The 22388-nt window shown below is 51.6% G+C and overlaps 1 protein-coding gene and 1 pseudogene across 1 annotated transcript in view; both read right to left on the minus strand.

The window, feature by feature from the left end:
* The window catches only part of LOC134432715 (uncharacterized), a 321669-nt gene that overhangs the window by 92304 nt on the left and 206977 nt on the right, over positions 1 to 22388 (minus strand). The window lies entirely within an intron of this gene.
* LOC134432677 (zinc finger protein 345-like) lies at positions 1255 to 21349 on the minus strand (annotated as a pseudogene).

A 22388-nucleotide genomic window follows, 5' to 3' on the forward strand; every position in this document is an offset into this window, starting at 1 on the left:
CTTTCTCAGCCTTTCTCAGCCTTTCCACAGCTTCCCAGGAAAAATCCTGTGAGAGAGAATTATGTCTCTATTCAAAGAAATGTGCATACCACAGGGATTTGTTCTCCCTGGTCTCCATCTGCTGCTCAGTGCCTGGGGTAAGGAAAGAAAAGGAGAGGAAGGAATGAGGAAGGAAGGACAGAAAGAGAAGAGGAAGGAGCTGTGGACAAGGAGAGGATGGGATTTGCCTCTGTGCTAGAGGGAAGGGGAAGGGATCCCACCAGTTCATCCCTGGCAGGATGGTGTCAGCAGTGGGATTGTCCTGCAGCCAGGGGCAATGGTGGGCTGAGACATGGAGCAGAGGAGAGGGGGAAAGGGGCAGTGACTTCTTCCTCACCTGCCTCAGTGTCCCAGGCCATCTTCCTTTTCCTGGCAGCCTCCTCCAGCTCCATCCAGACAAAGTTTGGGATTGACAAATCCTGGCTTGGGGGAAAAACAATGGGTGAGCCCTTGGTCCTGCTGCCCAAGTACAGCTCCAGAAGTAACAGCCCTGTCCACAGTCAGGCAGGCCCAGACCCTGCTCATCTCCAGCCTTCCCCACCCCTCCAGGCTGCCAGAATTGGCCTTTGCTGCTCTCCCCACTCTGATGCCAATGTCCCCCCACAACTGGTACCACCTCCCCAGCCAGTTTGCCACCGGAACCCTCCACAAGTCTCCAAAGGGGCATCTGTGTCTCACCCTTGGGGACCTGCAAGATCCAAAGATCCCCTGCCCATCCGCAGACAACACAGTGCAGAAGCAGGAATGTGGAGGAGTGAGTCCAGTGTCTAAAACAAACTCCACACTTCTTCTCTTCCCCCCTTCACTCTCAGGACAAGTCTTGAAGGTGCAAAACTTCTTATTCAGCACAAACAGAACAGACTGGGGACACAAGCGTCTTATAGTCGACACAGAATATACCTCAGGGACCATTCAGTACTCCCTGATGTCACCAGAAGACAGGACTGAATGCAAAAGATTTTATGGGGTTGAAATTTGACAAATCTCTTCTCCCCAAGGAATTCCCATTGCAGGTCTGCGTCCTGATGGATGTTCCTGCTGCTGGGTTTATCTAGGTGCCACAGGGAACCAGGAAGATGTGGAGTCTCCCAGCCAGATGCCTTCCAACTTGGATCACCAGGACCACAGATCACCAGGGCCCCCTACGGGGGTCACTGGGGATCATCCCATGTGGATCCTCCCATGGGGGATGGAGCTGGAGCAGCACACGAAGCTCTTCCCACACTTGGGGCACTCACAGGGTTTCCCTTAGTGGCGCCTCCGTTGGTGTCAGGTAAAAGTTGAGCTCAATGAGAATCTCATCCCACACTCCCCACACTCGTAGGGCCTCTCCCCCATGTGGATGCGCCGGTGCAGGGTGAGGTGGGAGTTTAGCTTGAAGCCTTTCCTGCAGTCGGGGCAGCGGAAGGGCCTCTCCTCCCTGTGACTCCGCTCATGTATGAGGAGATCGGAGCTCCTGTGAAACCTCCTCCCACATTGGGGACACTTGTAGGGCTTCTCCCCAGAGTGAACACGCTGGTGGTGTTTTCTCAGCTCAGTGTGCCACCCATAGCTCTTACCACATTCCAAGCAGGTGTAGGGCCGTTCCCCCTTGTGGATCACCCGGTGCCGAATCAGGGCCGAGCTTTCTCTGAAGCTCCTCCCACATTCCCCACACTTGCAGGGCTTTTCCCCAGTGTGGATCATCTCGTGTTTCCTCAGGCCAGAGCTGTATCTAAAGCTCTTCCCACATTCCACACATTCATAGGGCTTTGCCCCAGTGTGGATCCTCTGGTGTTGAATCAGGCTCCCCTTCTGGCTGAAGCTCATCCCACATTCCCCACACTCATAAGGGTGGTCTCCAGTGTGGATCATCTGGTGTTGCATCAGTTGGCCCCTCTGGCTGAAGCTCTTCCCACATTCCCCACACTCAAAGGGCTTTTCCCCAGTGTGGATCCTCTGGTGTTGGATCAGGACAGAGTTGTGGCTGAAGCTCTTCCCACACTCCTCACACTCAAAGCGCCTCTCCCCAGAGTGAATCACCTGGTGCTGCCTCAGGTTGGAGCTCCAGCTGAAACGCTTCCGACATTCCTCACATTCATAGGGCCGTTCCCCAGTGTGGATCACCTGGTGCTCGATCAGGTGCAAGCTCCGACAAAAACCCTTCCCACATTCCAAGCACTTGTGTGGCTTCTCTCTGCCATGGGGCTTCTCCACCAGCTCTGAGCTCTGGCTGCATCTCCGGCCGCCTTCCTTGCTCAGGGGGGATCTTCCCTCCCCGCAGCTCCCTGGGCTGGATTTCCTGCCCCTCCTTGTGCGGAATCTCCAGGGCTTTTCTTCCTCCTCCATCCACACACGTCCTAGGAATAAAAAATCCTGGTATGGGTAAAAAACAAAATGAGTGTCTTGGACTGGGAGTTCCTACTTGCTCAAGTTTATCTCAGGAAGTCATTGGGAATCTTGTGTATGTAAGAACCTCCAAAACACCAAGAGTCGGCACAAAATCCTCCAAACATCAAGACACAGATCAAAAACTTCCCAAACATCAAGATTCAACAAAGCCCCCTCAAAAATATAAAGATTCAGCCCCCACAAAAAAACAAAGCACCAACAATTAGGCCAATAAAGCTCAGAAACACCAAGATTCACCCCGGGAAAATCATGGATCCCAATCTCTGGTCACCTGCTGCATGTGGGGGGGGCAACGCTCCTGGGGCTGGGGTTGGAGGTTGCAGATAGAGGGAGAGTGGAACTTTGTGCTACTTCCTCTTCTGTTCCTCCTCCTCTTCCTCCCACTCCTCTTCCTCCTGCTATTCCTCCTTCTCCTGCACAATCTCACCTTCTCCTCTCACGTGCATCGTTTTACCCTTTTGTTCCTCAATTCTGCTTCTCTTTCCCTTCTCCCCCTGCCCCAGGCCCAGCACCCACTGCCGGTTCCCTCTTCCCCCCAAACCCACAGCATCCCACGGCAGGGGCAGGGATGGAGCTGGGGCAGGTCGGGCTGGGGCAGCGCTGGGCTCTCGGCCGCTCCCGCCCGCACTCGATCCCCACTGCAGCCGCTCCCGCTGGGACAGTGCGGGGGGGCCCGGTCTTGGCGCTGCCCCACTCCCACCTCCCCAAATTCCCCTCGCATTTGGACAACAGGGCATGGATGGTGTTGGTGTGCTGCAAAGGGATTGGGTGAAGGGGAGTGTGCAGCAATATGGTTAAGGCAAGAAGCTGCAGAAGGAATCTATGTGGGAAGGAAAAGGATGATGGAAAAGAGGAGGAAGAGAAAAATACTGAGGATTGGGATGTTTATCAGCAGGGCCTTAGCTTCAAAACTTGTCAGCTGATTCAGATCTTTTGTATCCCCGGTTTCCAGACCAGGAAATCAAGGAGGTCAGGGTTTCAGGGGGTTTCTCTGTGAGGGGCAGCGGCAGCACAGGGCGCAGAGCTGCGGCACCGGGAGCACGGGCTGGGGGCCTGTGGGGAGCTGTGGGGCCGGGCCAGGGCTGTGGGGCAGCCGGGGCTCAGCGCCGGGCGCTGCCTGACCCCACCAGCCCCAGGCAGGGCCGGCAGCGGCCCCCGGCCCCCAGGAGGCTGCGGGACGCCCCGGCCGCTGCCCGGCCCCGTGGAGCTGCCGGCCCTGCCCGCCGGGGGCGCCTTTGGACACTGCGGCAGGACAGGGAGCGGCTCTGGGATACGGGCTGGGGAGGGCACCCTGAGCACAGGGAGGAGGAGCAAGGAACGCCTGGGAAATGTGGAATGTATATTTTAGCACGGGGATTGCCTTTTAAGGATTTTATTAGGGTTACTGGAGATACAAATGATTTTGCAGAAAGCTCAGCAGCTGTCAGAGGATGAGCACCCACAAGCACTGAGGCGGGCTGCAGGAGGGGCACAAGAAGGCCCTGCAGCACTTGGGCACAAAGGCACAGCAGGTGAGTGCAAGAAGGGAGCAGCAAAAGGCCAAGCTGAAGGCAAAGGCCAGGGCACAGTTCCCACAGCCCCTGAGGGATCAACCCCAGGGCCCAAGGGGGCCCCAGCACCCAGGGCACGGCTCGGCCACAAGCACCTGGCAGAGGCATTGCCCTCCTCGGCAGGGGAGAGCCCACCCAAACAGCCCCTGGCAAGGAACCAGGGCTCCAGCTGCAGGGCACAAGGACACTGCAAGCACAGACAGCAGCACCCTCAGGACCAGCAAGTCCACCCCTTGATGGACATGGATTGGCAGGGCTGTCACAGCTCCCATCACACCAGGGACCCTCCACACTGGAGCCCCTTAGAACATTCAGGGTGGGTCTGCATTGAGAAGAGGCATTTCCTGGTAGACACAGGAGCCTCTCAATGCACTCTGAATCTTAGACCTTGTCCTGGATTGACTCTATGATGCTTTTATCTCCAATTGTCTCATTCTGTTTATGTTGAATAGTAAGTTTTGTACCTTTAAGAGTGTTCCAGAGAGTGAAGGGGGGAAGAGAAGAAGTTTTGTTTTCAGACACTGCACTCCTCCTCCACATTCGTGCTCCTGGACTGTGTTGTCTGTGGATGAACAAACAGCAGGACAGAGCTCTTCTTTTGCTTTTTAGTTAGTTTTAGCTAGCTGAGGCAAAGAAGTTCCCTGGACTGTTTTTTTTTCTTTTTTCTTTGGACCTCTTGAAACTGCTCTGGACTGAACACCCAGGAGAGCACCGGCAGCTGCAGCTGTGGCCCACCAGGCCGGGCCTGGCCTGTGACAATTCCAGCACCGGAGGGACTGATCAGAGACTGAGTGAGCTGAGCTTCAACCTGGGGTTTTCTCAGTTTGTCATCTCTTTTAAAGTGGCAAGGGGTCTCATTGTTTGATATTGTTTTGGTTTTATTGTTTAATAAACAGGTTTTTTCCACCTTTCTCCAAGGAGTTACTTTTTCCTCACAGACCAGTTGGTGGGAGGGGCCGATTGGATCTGCTTTTCTCACCGGAGCTCCTTTGGGGGATTCTTCCCCAAATTTGCTCTAAACCTGGACAAATACATGAATTGGCGCCCAACGTGGGGCTGGAAAAGTTGGAAAGAATCTCTATTAATTGTGCATTTGTTGTTGTTGAAGCAGTTAGTAGCCATGCTGCTTGAACCCCTCATGTCTCTGGGTGTGAAAGCCTTCATGTGGCTCTAGGCTCTAGACCTTTTTGAGGTTTCAATACTTTTCTGGTCACTAGGATTATTGTCCTTAACAAGTCATTTTTACGGTAGAGGGGTACGGATTGGAATAGCTGTTGTGCTGGTCTTGGTGATAATGATTTATAAAGCGTTTGCAAAGATACTGGCGTCTGTTTACGATATGTATGGTTTATGGTTTCTTCATCCTACCCTGCATCCCAATTCCAGTAGTACGTTTTGGGAATTTATTAGTAATTGCACTCAGTCTGTTAGAGGAGGATCTGAGAATAAGACTTTCCAGCCTTCCCTTTCCTTCTTCTCCTTCGGATCAGTTATGTCACTTTTTGAGAATGTTCAGTTTCCCCTGAATGTTAAAGAGACCATCTTTCTGGTATTTAATCTGGTAAACTTCCTCTATATGGTCTGCAGCTTCTCTAGAATGAGGGCTGAGATATCCAGAGGAGCTGGTGAGACCCCTGACCCAGAAGCAGATGCAGGCGTGAAAAATCCTGAGTGGTGTGGACAATGGGAAAATATAGGCCAAACCCTGAAGGAATTTTCTGATCCTGTAGACTGGGATTTTCTACGGGAACAAATTCAGAATGCAGCAGAAGTGGGGAAATACCTAGAAGAGAAGTGCCATGACGATTCTAAGGAGAAAAGGCTAATTGCAATAAGCTGGGCCCTGGCCTGTGTTTATCGCACTCTGTTAGATAGTGTAGGGCAGCAGACAGAGGCAGGGGGGCAGGGAGATAAATCAGCTATCCCAGTCACTCAAGCTGTAGCCAACAGCCCAGGCTCGAAGCCAGCAGCCAGACCAGATAGTGAGCCTAAGCCAGCATCTAAACCCATGGCAGTTGCTACCAGTACTAGAAGTGGGAAATGCACGGAAAAAACTAATCGATGATGATGGTGATGGTGATGATGATGATGATGATGGTGATACAGAAGAAGGAACCTCAATGCCTCCTGACATAAAATCAGGAGTCAAAGCAGCAGGTGCAAGATCAGACGCAAATATTGAGTCCTTTTCCCTGAAGGACCTTCGTGGCCTAAGGAAGGATTACACCCGACAACCTGATGAATCCATAATTAGTTGGCTGGTGCGTCTCTGGGACGCTGCAGGCGAGGCTACAATTCTGGATGGCACTGAAGCCAGGCCTTTGGGATCCCTGTCACAGGATCCTGTCATAGACCAAGGAATGATGAGGGGGGCTAACTCTCACAGTCTCTGGGAACGGGTCCTAAGAAGTGTAGCACAAAATACCGGTGCACAGATGATCTCTGTATGCAGCAAACCCAGTGGAAAACCATAGAACAAGGGATTCAACGCTTGAGGGAAATGGCAGTGGCTGAGATTGTCTTCTCAGATGATGGAAACGCTGTAAATCCAGACTTGGTACCATGCATGTCTGTGATGTGGAGAAAATTTGTATGACTTGGGCCACGAGAATACGCTTCTCCTTTAGCAATACTGAAGCAGGATGATGGTGAGGAGACTGTGCTGGATATGGCAAGGAAGCTCCAAGCATATGCAGATGCTGTGCATGGCCCAACACATGCCAGAATCGCAGCGGTGGAAACACGTCTGCAAAAATTAGAAGACAAGATAGAGGAGGGTCACAAGAAACTGAGGGAGGAGATTAAAGAGGGCTTTCTCCAAATCTTGGCAGTACAGATCAGAAGTTCTGGTACCCAACGCAGACGTTCCCCAGATGGCGAGAGAAGGTACATCCCACGAGCTGAGCTGTGGTTCTACCTGTGTGATTGTGGAGAAGACATGGGGAGATGGCATAGAAAACCTACCGCTGCTCTGGCACAACAGGTGCAACAACTGAAGACTCAGAGAGGAAGTTCCAAAAGGGAAGCAGCTCCAGTGGCCAGTAACCGAACTGTCACATATGATGATAATGACAATATTTTTGATCCCCTTGAAGGAACCTCCAAGACATATGCCCAGGGAAAGAAGGATAACCAGGCTTAGAGGGGGCCCTGCCTCTAGCCAGGTAGAGGCTGGGGAAAAACGTGATTTTTGGACTGTGTGGATTTGTTGGCCTGGCACTTTTGAACCACAAGAGTACAAAGCTTTGGTTGACACTGGTGTACAATGTACACTAATGCCATCGAGACATGTGGGGACAGAGTCTGTTTCTATTGTTGGTGTGACAGGGGATCACAGGATTTTACTTTGGTGGAAGCTGAGGTGAGCCTGACTGGAAATGAATGGAAGAAACATCCTATCATGACTGGCCCAGAGGCCCCATGTATTTTGGGCATAGACTACCTTTGAAGTGGGTATTTCAAAGACCCAAAGGGACTCAGATGGGCATTTGGAATAGCTGCTGTAGAGACAGAGGGCATCAAGCAGTTGAACATCTTGCCTGGACTGTCAGAAAGCCCATCTGCAGTAGGTCCCTTGAAGGTGGAAGAGCAACGAGTGCCAATTGCCGCCTCAACAGTGCACCGCCGACAATACCGAACGAATCAAGATGCTGTGATCCCCATCCACAAAATGATCCGTGAGCTGGAGAGCCAAGGGGTGGTCAGCAAGACCCACTCACCCTTCAACAGCCCCATTTGGCCTGTGCATAAATCTGAAGGACTGTGGACTACCGTGCATTGAATGAAGTGACTCCACCACTGAGCGCTGCCGTGCCAGACATATTAGAGCTCCAGTACGAGCTGGAGTCCAAGGCAGCAAAGTGCTTTGCCACTACAGACATTGCCAATGCATTTTTCTCCATTCCCCTGGCAGCAGAGGACAGGCCTCAGTTTGCCTTCACATGGAGGGGAGTGCAGTACACCCGGAACCGACTGCCCCAGGGGTGGAAGCACAGCCCCACCATCTGCCATGGACTGATCCAGGCTGCACTGGAAAAGGGTGAGGCTCCAGAACATCTGCAGTATATTGATGACATCATTGTGTGGTGGAAGACACCAGCAGAGGTGTTCGAGAATGGGGAGAAAATCATCCAGATTCTCCTGAAAGCCAGCTTTGCCACCAAGAAGAGGAAAGTCAAGGGACCTGCTCAAGAGATCCAGTTTCTGGGAGTGAAGTGGCAAGACGGACGGCGTCAGATTCCCGCCAATGTCATCAACAAGATCACAGCAACGTCTCCACCCACCAATAAGAAGGAGACACAAGCTTTCCTAGGCGCCATAGGTTTTTGGAGGATGCATATTCCCGAATACAGTCAGATCATGAGCCCTCTCTACCTGGTCACCCGTAAGAAGAACACTTTCCACTGGGGCCCTGAGCAGCAACAAGCCTTTGCACAGATCAAGCAGGAGATTGCTCATGCAGCTGTGCTTGGCCCAGTCAGGACAGGACCAGAGGTGAAGAACGTGCTCTATTCTGCAGCCGGGAACCATGGCTTGTCCTGGAGCCTTTGGCAGAAGGTGCCTGGGGAGACTCGAGGCCGACCACGGGGATTTTGGAGTCAAAGCTACAGAGGGTGAGAAGCCAGCTACACTCCAACAGAGAAGGAAATCTTGGCTGCCTATGAAGGAGTCCAGGCTGCCTCAGAGGTGATTGGCACGGAAGCACAACTCCTCCTGGCACCCCAACTACCGGTGCTGGGGTGGATGTTCAAAGGAAAGGTTCCCACCCCCCACCACACCACTGACACTACATGGAGTAAACGGATTGCTCTTATCCCACAGTGCGCCCGTACTGGAAACCTGAATTGCCCTGGGATTTTGGAGATAATTACAAACTGGCTGGAAGGTGAGAACTTTGGTCTTACTGATAAAGAGCAACAAGAACCAGTGACACGTGCTGAAGAGGCTCCTTCCTATAACCAACTGCCCCCAGAGGAAACGCACTACGCTCTTTTCACTGACTGTTCCTGTCACATCACAGGGATGGACCAGAAGTGGAAAGCAGCCGTATGGAGCCCCACATGACAGGTGGCAGAGGCTGCTGAAGGAGAAGGTGGATCAAGTCAACTTACAGAACTCAAAGCTGTTCAGCTGGCCCTGGACATTGCTAAGGCCAACTGGCAGCGTAGTTGTCATGGTTGGATGCTGGCACAATCCCAGTGTCCCCATGAAAATATATGCTCCCTGGTGTCTGCTGTGAGATGTGACCAGGAATAAGCAAAGCAGGCCCCCACTTAGAAATAAAGAAAAGAAACCTTTATTAACTAAACTACAACTCTAAGTAACAATAAACACACAGGGAAAATGAAAACTTTCCAAAAACATTTCCTCCCCCTCCTATGAAATTTCCAATACATCTACCCCCAAATCTCCAACTCTCGGTCCATCACCACGCTTTAGGTAATCAATTCTCAGTTCATCAAGAGGGGAGGAGTCCTTCTCGTGCCATAGGCTTCCCCACGAAACACTGCTGAACCTTGTGTGTTTCCACGTCACTCGTGGTACCGCCCGGAGAACATCTGCCATCGTGACCTCTTCCTTCCAGGTCCAGTGCTCTCACCACTGCACATGGACCAGAGCTGCTTCTAGGGTTGTCCCTTTAAGGATGCTTTGTCCCGTTCCAAAAAGGGCACAGTCTTACCTTTGGGACACCTGTGCCCCCCAAATTTCACCCCTTGGGGCCGAGGGGTACCAACACTGAACCCTCTTGGCTCTGAGCCATTGCCTCCCCCTGGATGCAGTCTCTGTGTCACAGGAAACATGGTTCTGTCCATGGCCATACAGGAAAAGTCCAGCTAAGGCCACTCCATCATCTCTTCCCACCTAAGATTCTTCTCTACTCTCCCGACATCTTTCACTTGCCCAGACCTTCCTCAGACACTTGCACATTTCCTTCCTCCATTTCATCTCTTATCTCTCTTCTAGGAAAGGTTAATGTTCTGCAAATATTTCCTTGTCCAAAAAAGGGTTAAAAGCTCGGGCTCTGCCCATCCACAGCTCCCACAAGAGGCCGGACCCCTTCTCGCTGCATCCCCCCCGCCCTTCTCCGCCAGCCGGGCTGTGCTGCCAGCACAGGATATCAAATTTCACGGTGGCACAGGCGCTCTGTCTGTCTCTGTCTCCTGGGGGGCAGATGTGGCTGCCCGATGCCTCTCGGGGCTCTTCCACCCTTCCATCCTCGGGCCAGGCCTACCTCACCCAGCCCCAAACCAACCAGGAGCTGGGCAGGGGAGGTCCGACCTGCTTCCCTCGCTGGAACCCAAGAGAGCTTCCCTCGGGAGTGCTCTGCTTTTTAACCCCTGAGTTCTCAGAGGCGTATCCAATGTCCCCAGTGGCCAAACCAGGTGTCAGTATTCAAATGTGAGCACCAACTGGCCTGACCACTTCATATCCCAGAAAACTAACTTCCTCTCAAACCGTGACATCTATATACCTCAGTTCAGTTTATCCCAGTCTGTAGGAACCCAGTCCATTTGATCCCAATCCATATTTGATCCCAGTCCATATTTGATCCTTGTCCATTGCTTATCCCAGTCCACATTTGATCGCAGTCCATAAAATCTGTCGTATTTGATCCAGGCCATATTTGATCCCAGTCCAAAGTTGATCACAGCCCTGATTTGATCCCAGTCCAGTTTATCCCAGTCCATAGTTGATTTTAGTCCATATTTGATCCCAGTCCATTTTTTATCCCAATTTATATTTGATCCCAGCCCGTATTTGATCTCAGTCTGTATAAGCTCAGTCCAGTTTATCTCACCCTGTAGGATTCCAATCAATAATTGATCCCAGTCCATATTTGATCCCAGTCCCTGTTTGATCCTAGTCCATATTTGATCCCAACCCCCATTTGATCCTAGTCCATGTTTGATCCCAGTCCGTGTTGCCCTGCACACATTCCAACAGTCTGCAATTCCAGCTCCCAGCCAGGAAAAGATGTTCCCGCCCTTGAAGGGAAATGGAGCAAAATCCTACAGAGACATTTCCCTGCCAGCCTTCAGGACTTCAGCTCCTGGGACTGGGAAATAAAATAATAATTGGGCAATAAATAATAAATAATCAGGGGACGGTCTGTGGGGACAGAGGGGTCATCTATATCAGGGCAGGGGTCAATTAAATCAGGGGAGGGGTCAATTAAATCAGGCAAGGGGACAGCTAAATCAGGGCAGGGGTCAATTAAATCAGGGGAAGGGGAATTAAAACAGGGAAAGGTCAGTTAAATCAGGGGAGGGTCTTTGGTGGCAGGGGTCAATTAAATATAGGGAGGGGTCAATTAAATCAGGGGAGTGTCTCTGGTGGTCCGTGGGTCCAGGGAGACACTGAGAGAGAAACAGAGCAGGCAAAGAGATGCAGGAGAGAAAAGGGGACACAAAGACAATGAGCTGAGAAGGTGGCACTCTGCAAACAGAGCTGCAACAGACTGAACATGAACGGGAGAAAAATCAGTAAGTCTCAGAGTTTTATTTGCTGTCAAATACATACCACACACCCAGCCCCACACAATCTCCATCCCACCACTCTAATTGAGATCCCACGACTCTAAATCACTTCCCAACCTCATCTCAGCCTGATGGCTGCAGAATCGAGTGAGTTTGGCATGGGATTGAGTTCTTTGAGGTGAGTTTGAGCTATTTTTGGGGTAAGGTTGAGCTTTTTTCACTGGGATTTGAGTGGTTTGGAGGTGACAGATCCATTCCTCTTGGCTTTTGCAGTGCAAAGAGATGAAGAACAGAAAAAACTTGGGGTGAAATTAAAAGTAGAAGAAGCCAGGTGTGTTCTCAACATGGATCAAAGGGACTGTGGCTCACCTGGTCTGTGGCAAAAGTGCCTCCTCCAGTGGGGGATGGAGCTGGAGTAGTGCACGAAGCTCTGCCCGCACTCGGGGCACTCACAGGACTTCCCTTAGTGGTGCCTCCGTTGGTGTTGGGTCAAGCTAGAGCTGCTGGAGAAGCTCTTCCCACACTGGGGACACTCGTAGGGCCTCTCCCCAGTGTGGATGCGCCGGTGGGTGACGAGGGTGGAGTTGCACTTGAATCCCTTCCCGCAGTCGGGGCATTGGAAGGGCCTCTCCTCTGTGTGAATCCGATAGTGCTGGAGCAGATGGCTGCTTGTCTTAAACCTCTTCCCACACTTGGAACACTCATGGGGCCTCTCCCCAGTGTGGGTCCTCTGGTGCACGATCAAGTGGGAGCTCAGGCTGAAGCTCTTCCCACACTCCTCACACGTGTAGGGCCGTTCCCCAGTGTGGGTCCTCTGGTGTACAATCAGGTTGGAGTTCCACCTGAAGCTCTTCCCACACTCCACGCACGTGTGGGGCTTCTCCCCATCATGGAGCTGCTCATGGAGCACCAGCTCTGAGCTCTGGCTCCGTCTCTGGCCGCCTTCCCGGCCCAGGCTGGCTCTTTCCCCCTCAGATCCCCGCCAGCTGCGTTTGCAGCCCCTCCTCGTGCAGCATCTCCGGGGCTTCTCCTCCCCGTTGGCTTCCTGCACCGTGGAGCCGCTCAAAACGGCCTCTTCCACCAGGTTCTGCCGTGGGCATTTGTCCTCCCTGCTCTCCATGCTCAGCTCCTGCTCTGGGGGAGGAAGGACAAGGACAGGATGGGATTTGCCTCCATGCCACAGGCAAGGGCAAGGAGATCCCCCCAGGGCTGAGCTGCAGCCGGGGCCGTGCTGGGCTGGGAGATGGAGCAGCACAGAGGGGAAAGGGGCACTGACTTCCTCCTCACCTGCCTCAATGTCTCGGGGCATCTTCCTCTTCCTTGCAGCCTCCCTGGGGTTGGCAATGGGCAATCCTGGTTTGGTGAAAACAAGAGATGAGCGCGTTTGAAGGAGTGTCGGGGGATTGGACGGTCGGGACGGACGGAGGCGAGAGATCTCTGCAGCCAGGGCATGGAACTCGCGGTTTATTGCAAAGGGCCTGGGTGCAGGGCCCTGCTTGGAGCTGCCAGGCACAGCTCGGAGCAGGCCCAAGAGAAGAGAGGGGTAGAGAGGATGAGAGGGTAAAAGACAAAGACAGGCAAGAGCATAAGAGAGTAAGGTTCCCATTACAACACAATAAATTTTCTTCTGTGTTAAATATTCTATTACTCACCAACCAATCTAGTACAAGATACAAATCCTACAGCATTTACATACAGCCTATAAGAATCATTACATCACCATACTGTGTTACATTTTAAACCCTAAAAACTCCTCTTTGGAGGTTTTCTGCTGAGCTAGTAGGGTCTGGATCTGTCTGCGAGCAGAGGGAATTGTTTCATCAAAAGGGGATTACCTTCACTCAGGCCGCACATTGTTTTCCAGTTGTTCACTAACATAGGTATCGTAAAGCTTGCTTTCATTTCAATCTTCCTTATTCTTACTATATTCTCAAAATCTTCTGCCAGACAATTGTATTTAAAAGGCTTTCCTGTTTCATCTTCCCCAGCACACATTGAGTTTGAAGGTCCCTCTGCCCGAGTCCATCTCTACAAGTCACTGGCCATGTGTGCTCCAGAAAAACCTCCCAAACACCAAGATTCAGCCCTGAAAAAGCCTGCCATGAGTTCCCCATCCCCGGTTCCTCTCCTCTGGTGTTCTGGGGTTCCCCCCTGACCCAGCTGCTGGGGGTCATGCTTAGATTGGGGGTCCCCCTTCTCCTCGCTGCCCACCCTGCCCAGGCTGCTGGCAGTCCCAGCAATGCCAAAAGCTCCCCCTGCTTCGCTCTCCCCATTTTGGGATGCTGGGGCTTTTTGGGCTCCCGAGGTCCCTTCTCCCCTCATTCTCTGCTTTGGGCTGCAGTGGCTCCAAGGAGTCCCTCCTGCCCCTCTCCAGGCTCTTGAGGCTCCCACCAATGGTGGCGCTCCCCCCTCTCTGGGCTCCCCCCTTTGGGCTCCTGGGGGACACAGGGCTCTGCTCCTCCAGGCTGCCTCTGCTGGCAGCCGCCACTGCCACCCCCCAATGTCCCCCTGAGGGGCCTTTTCTGCTTAGCCATGGCGTTCTTCATTCTCCATATGTCGCCCCAAAACCCCAACCCAGGGAACTCTCGGGATATCTGGGTCGAGCTCCCCCTCCCTGCTCACTGGTTTGATGGGGGGGCGATGATCTCACAGGTGGGGGCTGCGAATTCAGGCAGGGATCAACGGCTTGGTTCCCTCACCTCAGCCTTGATCCACCTTTGTAGCTCCTCTTCCTCTTCCTCCCACTCCTCCTTTTCCATCGCCTCTCCTCCTCCTCCTCTGTTATCTGTACTTCCTTCTCCTCTTCCATCCCTCCCCTTCCATCCCTTCTCCTCCTTCTTAGTAACCCCACCTCCTTCTCCTCCTTCCATCGCTGCTCTCCTCCTTCATCCCTCCTCTTCATCCCTCCTCCCCCTTCTCCTCCTCCCTAACCCCGCCTCCTCCTCCCCCTTCATCCCTGCCCTTCCCTCCCTCCTCCTTCTCCCCCAGCAGCAGCCACACCCTCGGTGCCCCGTTCCCGCAGCTCTCGCAGCCCGCGGCAGGAGCGGGGATGGAGCCGGGACAGGTCGGGATGGGCAGCGCGGGGCTCTCGGCTGCTCCCAGCCGCTGCAGGCGGGGGGAACCCGGCCCAGGCCAAAGGAAAGGCAAACTGGGCAAACTGGGGGCACATTACAAAGCTAAAGATGCAGCGGAAAATGGAGCTGAAAGAGTTATGTTACTATTAACTCAAAACAAGGAAAACCAGGAAATTCCAAAGTTTAGGGAAGCCGAGAAAAAAGAATTTAACAAGTTAGGAAGTGAACAAGGTAAATCAGGGAAATGGAAATTCCTTGATGGAAGACAATTACTTATTAAAATGTGCTTCTAGGAAAATATTAGAAGACATGCATCAGAACACCCACTGGGGTAGTCAAGCTTTGTGTGATCATTTTTAAGAAACTATGGGTCCACTGGGATTTTTGGAGTAGCAAAGTAAGTAACTGAAAGATGCTTAATTTGTCAAAGGATAAATAAAAAAACAATGAGAAAAACAAGATTAGGAGGTCGTGAGTTAGCTCGTTGACCATTTCAAAGTATCCAAGCAGAAGTTTGGATTTGTTAGGCTCTGGATTTATTGTAAAAAAACCCCATTTAATCTAGAAGAAAGAGAATATGCCGTATGTCAGACAGGAGATTTTAGGAGAATAAAAATCTTTAAAATATCAGTAACACTCAATACAAAACAAGAAAAGAAAAAGGGGAAATGAAAGGGGAGGGAACAAGAGGAAAAATCAGAAAGAGAGTGGGATCCTCTGCAGGTCTTGCCCCCTCCGTTCGCGGCCCAGGCGCCTGTCCCGGGTCCCGGCTCGCTGCCCACCTCAGCTCTGCCTGCCCCGGTTTCCATCCCAGGTGCGGCCTCACTGCCCAGGGCAGCTCCACCTGCCCTGGCGCTGTCGCTCAATTTGTGTGCCCTGCTCCCACTGCCTGGCCCGCGGCCGCTCTGCCGGCCATGCTGGGGAAGATGGGCTTGCTCTGTCCTGCCTCGTGCTTTGAGGTCCCTGCGCCCACTGCACCCGGGGGGGTCCCAGCCATTCCATCCCCGGCTGCCCTGCCCGTGCCACCTGCGCTGGGCACCGCCGCTGCTGCCGGGCTCTCCCACCTGCCTTTGCTCTGCCGGGAGCTGCCGGATCAGCCACCATCAGCCATGTGGGGGCTACTCACTCTCCGGCTCGGGCTCCACGGGAAGATCCCCCTCTGGCGATTCCAGCAGCAGACCCTGCCCACACTCCGACCAAGCCTCAGCAGGATATCCTCCCCTGACCCCGTCCTGCTCTGAGTTAGGTCCCCTTGGTAACCACAGCTCCGGCTGCTCAGGAAACTCTCTCTCTCTTTATCAAAACACTAGGAGCTCAGTTAAAAAGCAGCCCTCTCCAAATTCTTTCCCAAAACACAGCAGAAAGGCTATAGAAGGGAAAAAAGTGAAAGAGTTAGCTGAAGGGATTGCTCTATTTCCATTCAGAGAGGTTCCCATGGGAGGGATGCGCTGCCCCACCCTGGGGGAGCCACCAGCGCCCCTGCCGGCCGTGCCCGGAACTGCACCCAAGGGCAAAGCGCCGCAGCCCAAAGGCCGGGACTGGGTTCGGGCTCTGTTTGCTGTCAATGCCGCAGCTGTTGGTGTTTGTTTGCTTTATTATACACACTAGTAAAGAACTGGTATTCCTATTCCCATGTCATTGCCTGAGAGCCCCTTCATTTCACTATTCTAAAAATTAAGAGGGAGGGGGTTTGCATTCTCCATTTCAAGAGAGGCTTTTTCTGCCTTCCCGAGCAGACACCTCTCTTGTAAAGCAGGACAAGCACCCACAGGCACTGAGGGCGGCTGCAGGAGGGGCACAAGAAGGCTTTGCAGCACTTGGGCACAAAGGCACAGCAGGTGAGTGCAAGAAGGGAGCAGCAAAAGGCCAAGCTGAAGGCAAAGGCCAGGGCACAGTTCCCACAGCCCCTGAGGGATCAACCCCAGGGCCCAAGGGGGCCCCAGCACCCAGGGCACGGGCTCGGCCACAAGCACCTGGCAGAGGCATTGCCCTCCTCGGCAGGGGAGAGCCCACCCAAACAGCCCCTGGCAAGGAACCAGGGCTCCAGCTGCAGGGCACAAGGACACTGCAAGCACAGACAGCAGCACCCTCAGGACCAGCAAGTCCACCCTTTGGTGGACATGGATTGGCAGGGCTGTCACAGCTCCCATCACACCAGGGACCCTCCACACTGCAGCCCTTGAGAACATTCAGGATGGGTCTGTGTGAAAAATGCATGTATTTTATGATTGGCTTTTCGCAAATATTTAAATGAATATTATATGTGTTGTGTTAGAAAGTAATGCTGTATTAATTCTCTTAAGTACTGTGTTGAATATATTTTTAGGTTATAAAAATTGTTAAAGTAGAAACTATGCTATGTAAGATGCTTTGTTTAAAAGAAAGGACTTGCAGCGAGATAGCAGCCACAGGACACGTAGATCTTTCAGAGAAAAAGAATTTATTGCCTTCTTATTGGAAGGACCTAACTTCTTCTTGCCTCAAGGGCGCTTTTAGGGTTAGAGCGAAAAAGCTGATGAAGAGCAGATGGAGTCCCGTATTTGAATGGAATTTATGCATCATTTATTAAGAGTATGAATATGCAACGGGCTATTGTTCTTAAGGGTTCGTCCTTTGTTAGCGGTTGTCCTTTTTCGGGCTTGTGCTGCCCAGAAAAAGGTACCCGGACATCCGTAACTCTTTGGTTTTATTGTCTCATATTGTCTTAATTCAATTTATCCAAATTGTTATTACTCTAATTGTGTTACTATTCTTTTTAACCATTTTATTCCTTTTAGACTTCTAAAATTGTTAAAAACAAGGAGTTGGCATTTTTCACAATTTGGTAGCACAGGATGGTTACCAACACCTCGCTGCTGGTGCTTTAGGAGAGTCAGAGCGGGAAAGGCACGCCCTGCCCCATTGGCAGCCTCACTCTGTTTCCCCTGGAGTGACCGACAGACGACAGACGCAGGTTACGATCTGTGGACAAAAGGAGACAATAAAACAAGGAGAAGGGAAAAAGCCTCCCTACAACCGGGGTAATTGGCCCCCTAAGAGTAGTAATGGGCACAAAGACCCCGGGAAGGAAAAGGGATTGGTAAGTATTTCTCAGGGGGGCAGGTACCGGGGATGAATGTGTGTGAATGAGAGGAGGGCTGGTTGTCCCAGACCTGCCAAGTGAGTGCTGGAGTCTCCCACACTGCGTTTCCGACTTTCTGCAGTAAGTGGCCAGGAAAGAGAGGAAGTGAATGTTAACAGGAGTGAGAGAATCCCCCAGCATAACTGGGACTGAGTCTCCAAGAGGGATTGGACCCCTCAGAGGAACGGAGCAATGTTTCCTAGCCCAACCCTCTAGGAAAGGGGACAGGAGGAGCCCCTAAAACCTGCTGGGTTGAGGGATTTATATTCCAAGAGCATCCAAGAGCAGGGTTGAGCAGTATTCTGTCGGAGTGAGGATATGCCCAAGAACACTCAGGGTGGGACAACACAGCTAGATTGAGGGATAAAAAATGCCCAAGAATATCCAGGTTTGGACAACACAGCAGAACAAATTAAATGCCCAGGAGCATCTGTAGTTGTACCACACCGCTGGGTTGAGGGACAGAAAATGCTCAAGAGCATCTGGGGTTGAACAAAACAGCTGGATTGAGGGAAAAATACCCAAGAGCATCTGGGGTTGGAAAACACGGCAGGATTGAGGGAAAAATTGCCCAAGAGCATTTGAGGTTGGATAACACAGCTGGGTTGAGGGATATCCAATAGCACCGGGACTGGCCAGTAACACCTAAACTTGTAATAGGTGATGTGAAAGTAAAAGGTACCTTATTGTTGTTTTGTGGTGTGTGAGAGTGAGACACACACAAAGTCAGCCTCAACTTCCTGGGCAGGTGGGAAGGGGGGGGGCAGTGGAAAGAGGAGTGAGTGACCTGCTCACCAAGCCGTAGCACCCGAGTAGGTGGCAGCTTCTGGGCCAAAGGGTATGAGTTACCTACGCACCAGGCTGTAGCTCCCGGGTAGGTGGGGGCTTCTGGGCCGAAGAGGAGTGAGTGACCTGCAAACCAAGCTAGCATTCCCTGGGCGTGTGAGGAGACGTAGCTGAAGAGTGTGAAAGACATGCAGCCTCACAGGTGAATGGGCACTGGAGGCAGCCAGAGTCAGGGCCCTTCTAGGGGGCCTGGTGACACTGCGACCTGGAGGTAAAGCCCAAAGCGAAAGAGGGGGCCACAAGGACCTGTGATTTCCTAGCAATAAGGATCCACTTTGTGTCTTGAGAGTGTGAAAGAATGTGTGAAAGTGAATGAGAAATAAAAGTGAGTGAATGTAGATGAATGAAAGTATAGGTAATGTAGATTGTGCATTTTAAGCCTTACCATATCTCCTTGGAGGGAGGTGGATTGTATTGAAAAGCAGTGTGAGAAGAAGGGGGTTTTTTTTGGGTGTAAGTAGTTGAAAGAAAAGTGGTATTTAAGTTGTTAGTAAAAAGTGAAAAACAGAAGCAGGGGATGAATAGATAGAAAATTGAAAAATTAGACAGAAATCCAGTAAGGTGGATACAAGAAAAGAAAAGCAAAAAAATTACCAACAGAAATACCCCAAGATAGCACTTCGGGAGTTATGTTAACAAACAGAAATACAACTCTCTGCAAAATACAGGGTATGCAGAAGTTGATGAGAAAAAACATGCAAACTTATGAATTATATACTTAAAAAGAGCATTAGAAAATTTAACACAAAAGAAAGGAGTTATATATTGATTCAAGGTATGCCTTTAGAATAGCACATACCTTAAGAAAAATTTGAAAAGGGAGATTACTTAATTAAAGAAGAAAAAGATTAGTACATGAGAAACTTATTTTCAAAATTTTAGAGGCATTAAAATTACCTAAGAAAGATAGCAATAATACATATTAAAGGACACCCAAAGGTAAAGACCCAGAAATAAGAAGAAATAATTGACAGATCAAGAAGCTAAAGATGCAGCAGAAAATAGAGCTGAAAAAGTTAATATTAACTCCAAATGAAGAAAAATTGGAAATTCCAAAGTTTAGAGAAGCAAAAAAAAGGGAATTAAAACAAGATACATGGCGAACAAGATAAATCGGGGAAATAGAAACATCTTGATGGAAGACAATTAGATAATAAAACGCTTACTAGGGAATAGCAGAGGACACATATCAAAAAGCCCAGTGGGATACTCAGGCTTTGTGTGATCATTTTTTTCAAAGAACTGTGGGTGCACTGAGACTTTTAGAGTAGAAAAACAAGTACCTGAAAGATGTATAATTTGCCAAAGCATAAATAAAAGGGTGATGAGAAAAACAATATGAGAAGGTTGTGAGTTAGCCCGTCGACCATTTCAAAGTATTCAAGCAGAAGTTTATATTTGTTAAGCTCTGGATTTATTTGTAAAAACCGTTTAATCCAGAAGAAAAAGAGTATACCACATGCTGGGGAGGGGGGAGGCTGTAAGAAAATAACATTTTTGAAAGGTAATAAAAGCAAAACGGGGGAAGTATAAAGCTGAGAACAAATTACCTCATCCATTCCCGTTCGTTCCCCCACTCGTTCGCACCACCCCTCCCAGCCCCTGTGCCAGCTCTGGCACAGTCCGTCTGTCCCAGTCCGGTCGCCTGGCCCGCGGCCGCTCCGCAGTTCGTGCCGGGGGTGGAGATCTGTCCAGCCGTGTAGACCGTAGTTACGGTGCTGAGCGCACCGAGGGGGGGCCCGTCTGTCCCATCCCCGGCTCTCCTGACTCTGTCGGCTCCCGCCGCTGCAGCTGGGGTTGTGGTAGATAGGGAAAAGGCGCTGCGGAAGATCACACGATGTCACGGAAAGCCAGGACCCTTTGTTCCTCTAAGATAAGAGATTACCCTAGGAATGTGGCCCCACTAACAGTAGGAATGTGGCCCCACTAACAGTAATGCCAGTAACTTTCCACTCCTTACCCAGTACTTTTCCATTCCCTACTAACCATAGATAACCATAACCCATTCCATAACCATAGATAAGAAGGACAAACCCCCTTTTGACGTAGATATCCCTTAGACTATAAGACCCCATGAGAAGAAGTAATAAACGCCTTTTGACCGTCCACCACATTGGTGTCTGCGTGTGTCATTGGCCCGAGCAGCCCTGGAGAGAGTGGGCTGCCGTGCTGATCCTCAGAACCAGGTCGCCTGCCTTGATCCAGAAGGCAACATTTGGTGCCGACACCCGGGAAGCGACTTGCGCCCGGGGAACGGGGATACTCCTGGAAAGAGGACGGCGGCTGTGGGAGCAGGTCTGACCACAGTGGGAGGGACGCCTCCGGACCAGCGTGGACCATGGAAGCCATAGCGAAGGTCGTAACAGAGATGCATGCACAATGGGGTATAGAATGTAAACTTAGAGATTTAACTCTCGCATTGCCGAGATTGATTAAGCTTGGGGCTATTGAAAGCCCTGCGGACGTCCTACATTCGGACGTGTGGGATAATTGTACAAAAGCTCTGGCGTAGGACACTATGTCCTCGGGCACAGGGAAAGCCCTAAAATCGTGGGGCAGAGTTGTCCAGGCTCTGCAAAAACCTCGACAAGAGCAAAAAATCTGGAATGCCGCTCGAACTTGTTTATTAGCTGTGCCGCAGTTGGGGGTGGGCGCGGCGACACAAACCGCCGAGGTGCCTGACCCGGGCGGGCGTGCGGAGGCGCGAACGCCAGATCCCCCTCAGGGAGCGGACTCACCATTGGAGGAGGGGGAGCACACGTGGGCGTTCTGGCGGGGGCTCACGGAGGAGGAGCAGAACGTGGCCAGAATCGGACCCTGTAGGGATCGATAAAAACGCCCCCCCACCATATGCGTTTGAAAATGGTGCCGGACCGTGTGGTCAGGGTGGAAAGGAGGAGGCAGGGGGCGGAAACGCAGTCAGCCCGCTTAACATCGCATGCGCGGGCGAGCAGGGAGACGGGGCGGCTCCCGCAGAGGTGTGTAAGACCAATTAGAGCGCTTTATTCAAATTAGGTCCTTGTAGGGCAAGGACCTCCCCCAGCAGGAGGCGGGGGGACCCCAGGGAGAGGGAACGGCCCGACCCCCGCAGGAAGGGGCGGGGTCGGAGACCGAGGAAAAGGCAGAGCAGCCCGGAAGCGTCTAGTTACTCGACTTCCGGCTTAGCCTCGGACTCGAGCTCTGAGCCCGAGACAGGGTCGGAGGATTCTGACTCAGATTCTAGCTTTAACAGAGAGAGAGCAGCAGCATGTAAGGTCACTAGCCACAGCGCTCCCGCATGGGTGAAGGGGTTACTAGAGAAAAAGCGAACCCTGCTTACAAAGTGGCAGAAAGTAAAAATGGCTTGTGCGTTATGGACTCCGTCTGCCACTCTGGTGTTCCTGGTCCGTGTGGGGGGGGCAGGCGGAAACCAAAGGACTTATTCACCAATCAATCCGAAAGATGTGCAGGCAATTGTTAAAGCGATTGCGGATAAGGGAATTAATTCTGCCATGGTTTGCACACTTATTGATGGCCTTTTTGGTGGGGACGATATGCTTCCCTTTGATATTAAGCAGACGTGTAGAATGATATTTGATGGTGCGGGAATGATCGTTTTTAAACAAGAATGGGAGGATAATTGCATCAAACAGCTAGCCTTGGTAACGGGGGCAGACCATCCACTGCACGGCTCCAGCATACAGAGGCTAATGGGCACAGACCCCACTATGATCACCCCCCAGCTACAGGCTGAGGGCTTGCATGCCCATGAGGTCATGACAACAACCTGTGCTGCCCGAGAAGCCATCCGTGATACTCCTAAAGTGGTAGCCAAACCATCTCCGTGGTCTCTCATAAAACAGGGTGAGAGTGAGAGTTTCACTCAGTTTGTGGACAAACTTCAGGCCGC

The sequence above is a fragment of the Melospiza melodia genome (genome assembly GCF_035770615.1).
Source record: "Melospiza melodia melodia isolate bMelMel2 chromosome 7 unlocalized genomic scaffold, bMelMel2.pri SUPER_7_unloc_1, whole genome shotgun sequence".
NCBI classification, from domain to species: Eukaryota; Metazoa; Chordata; class Aves; order Passeriformes; family Passerellidae; genus Melospiza; species Melospiza melodia.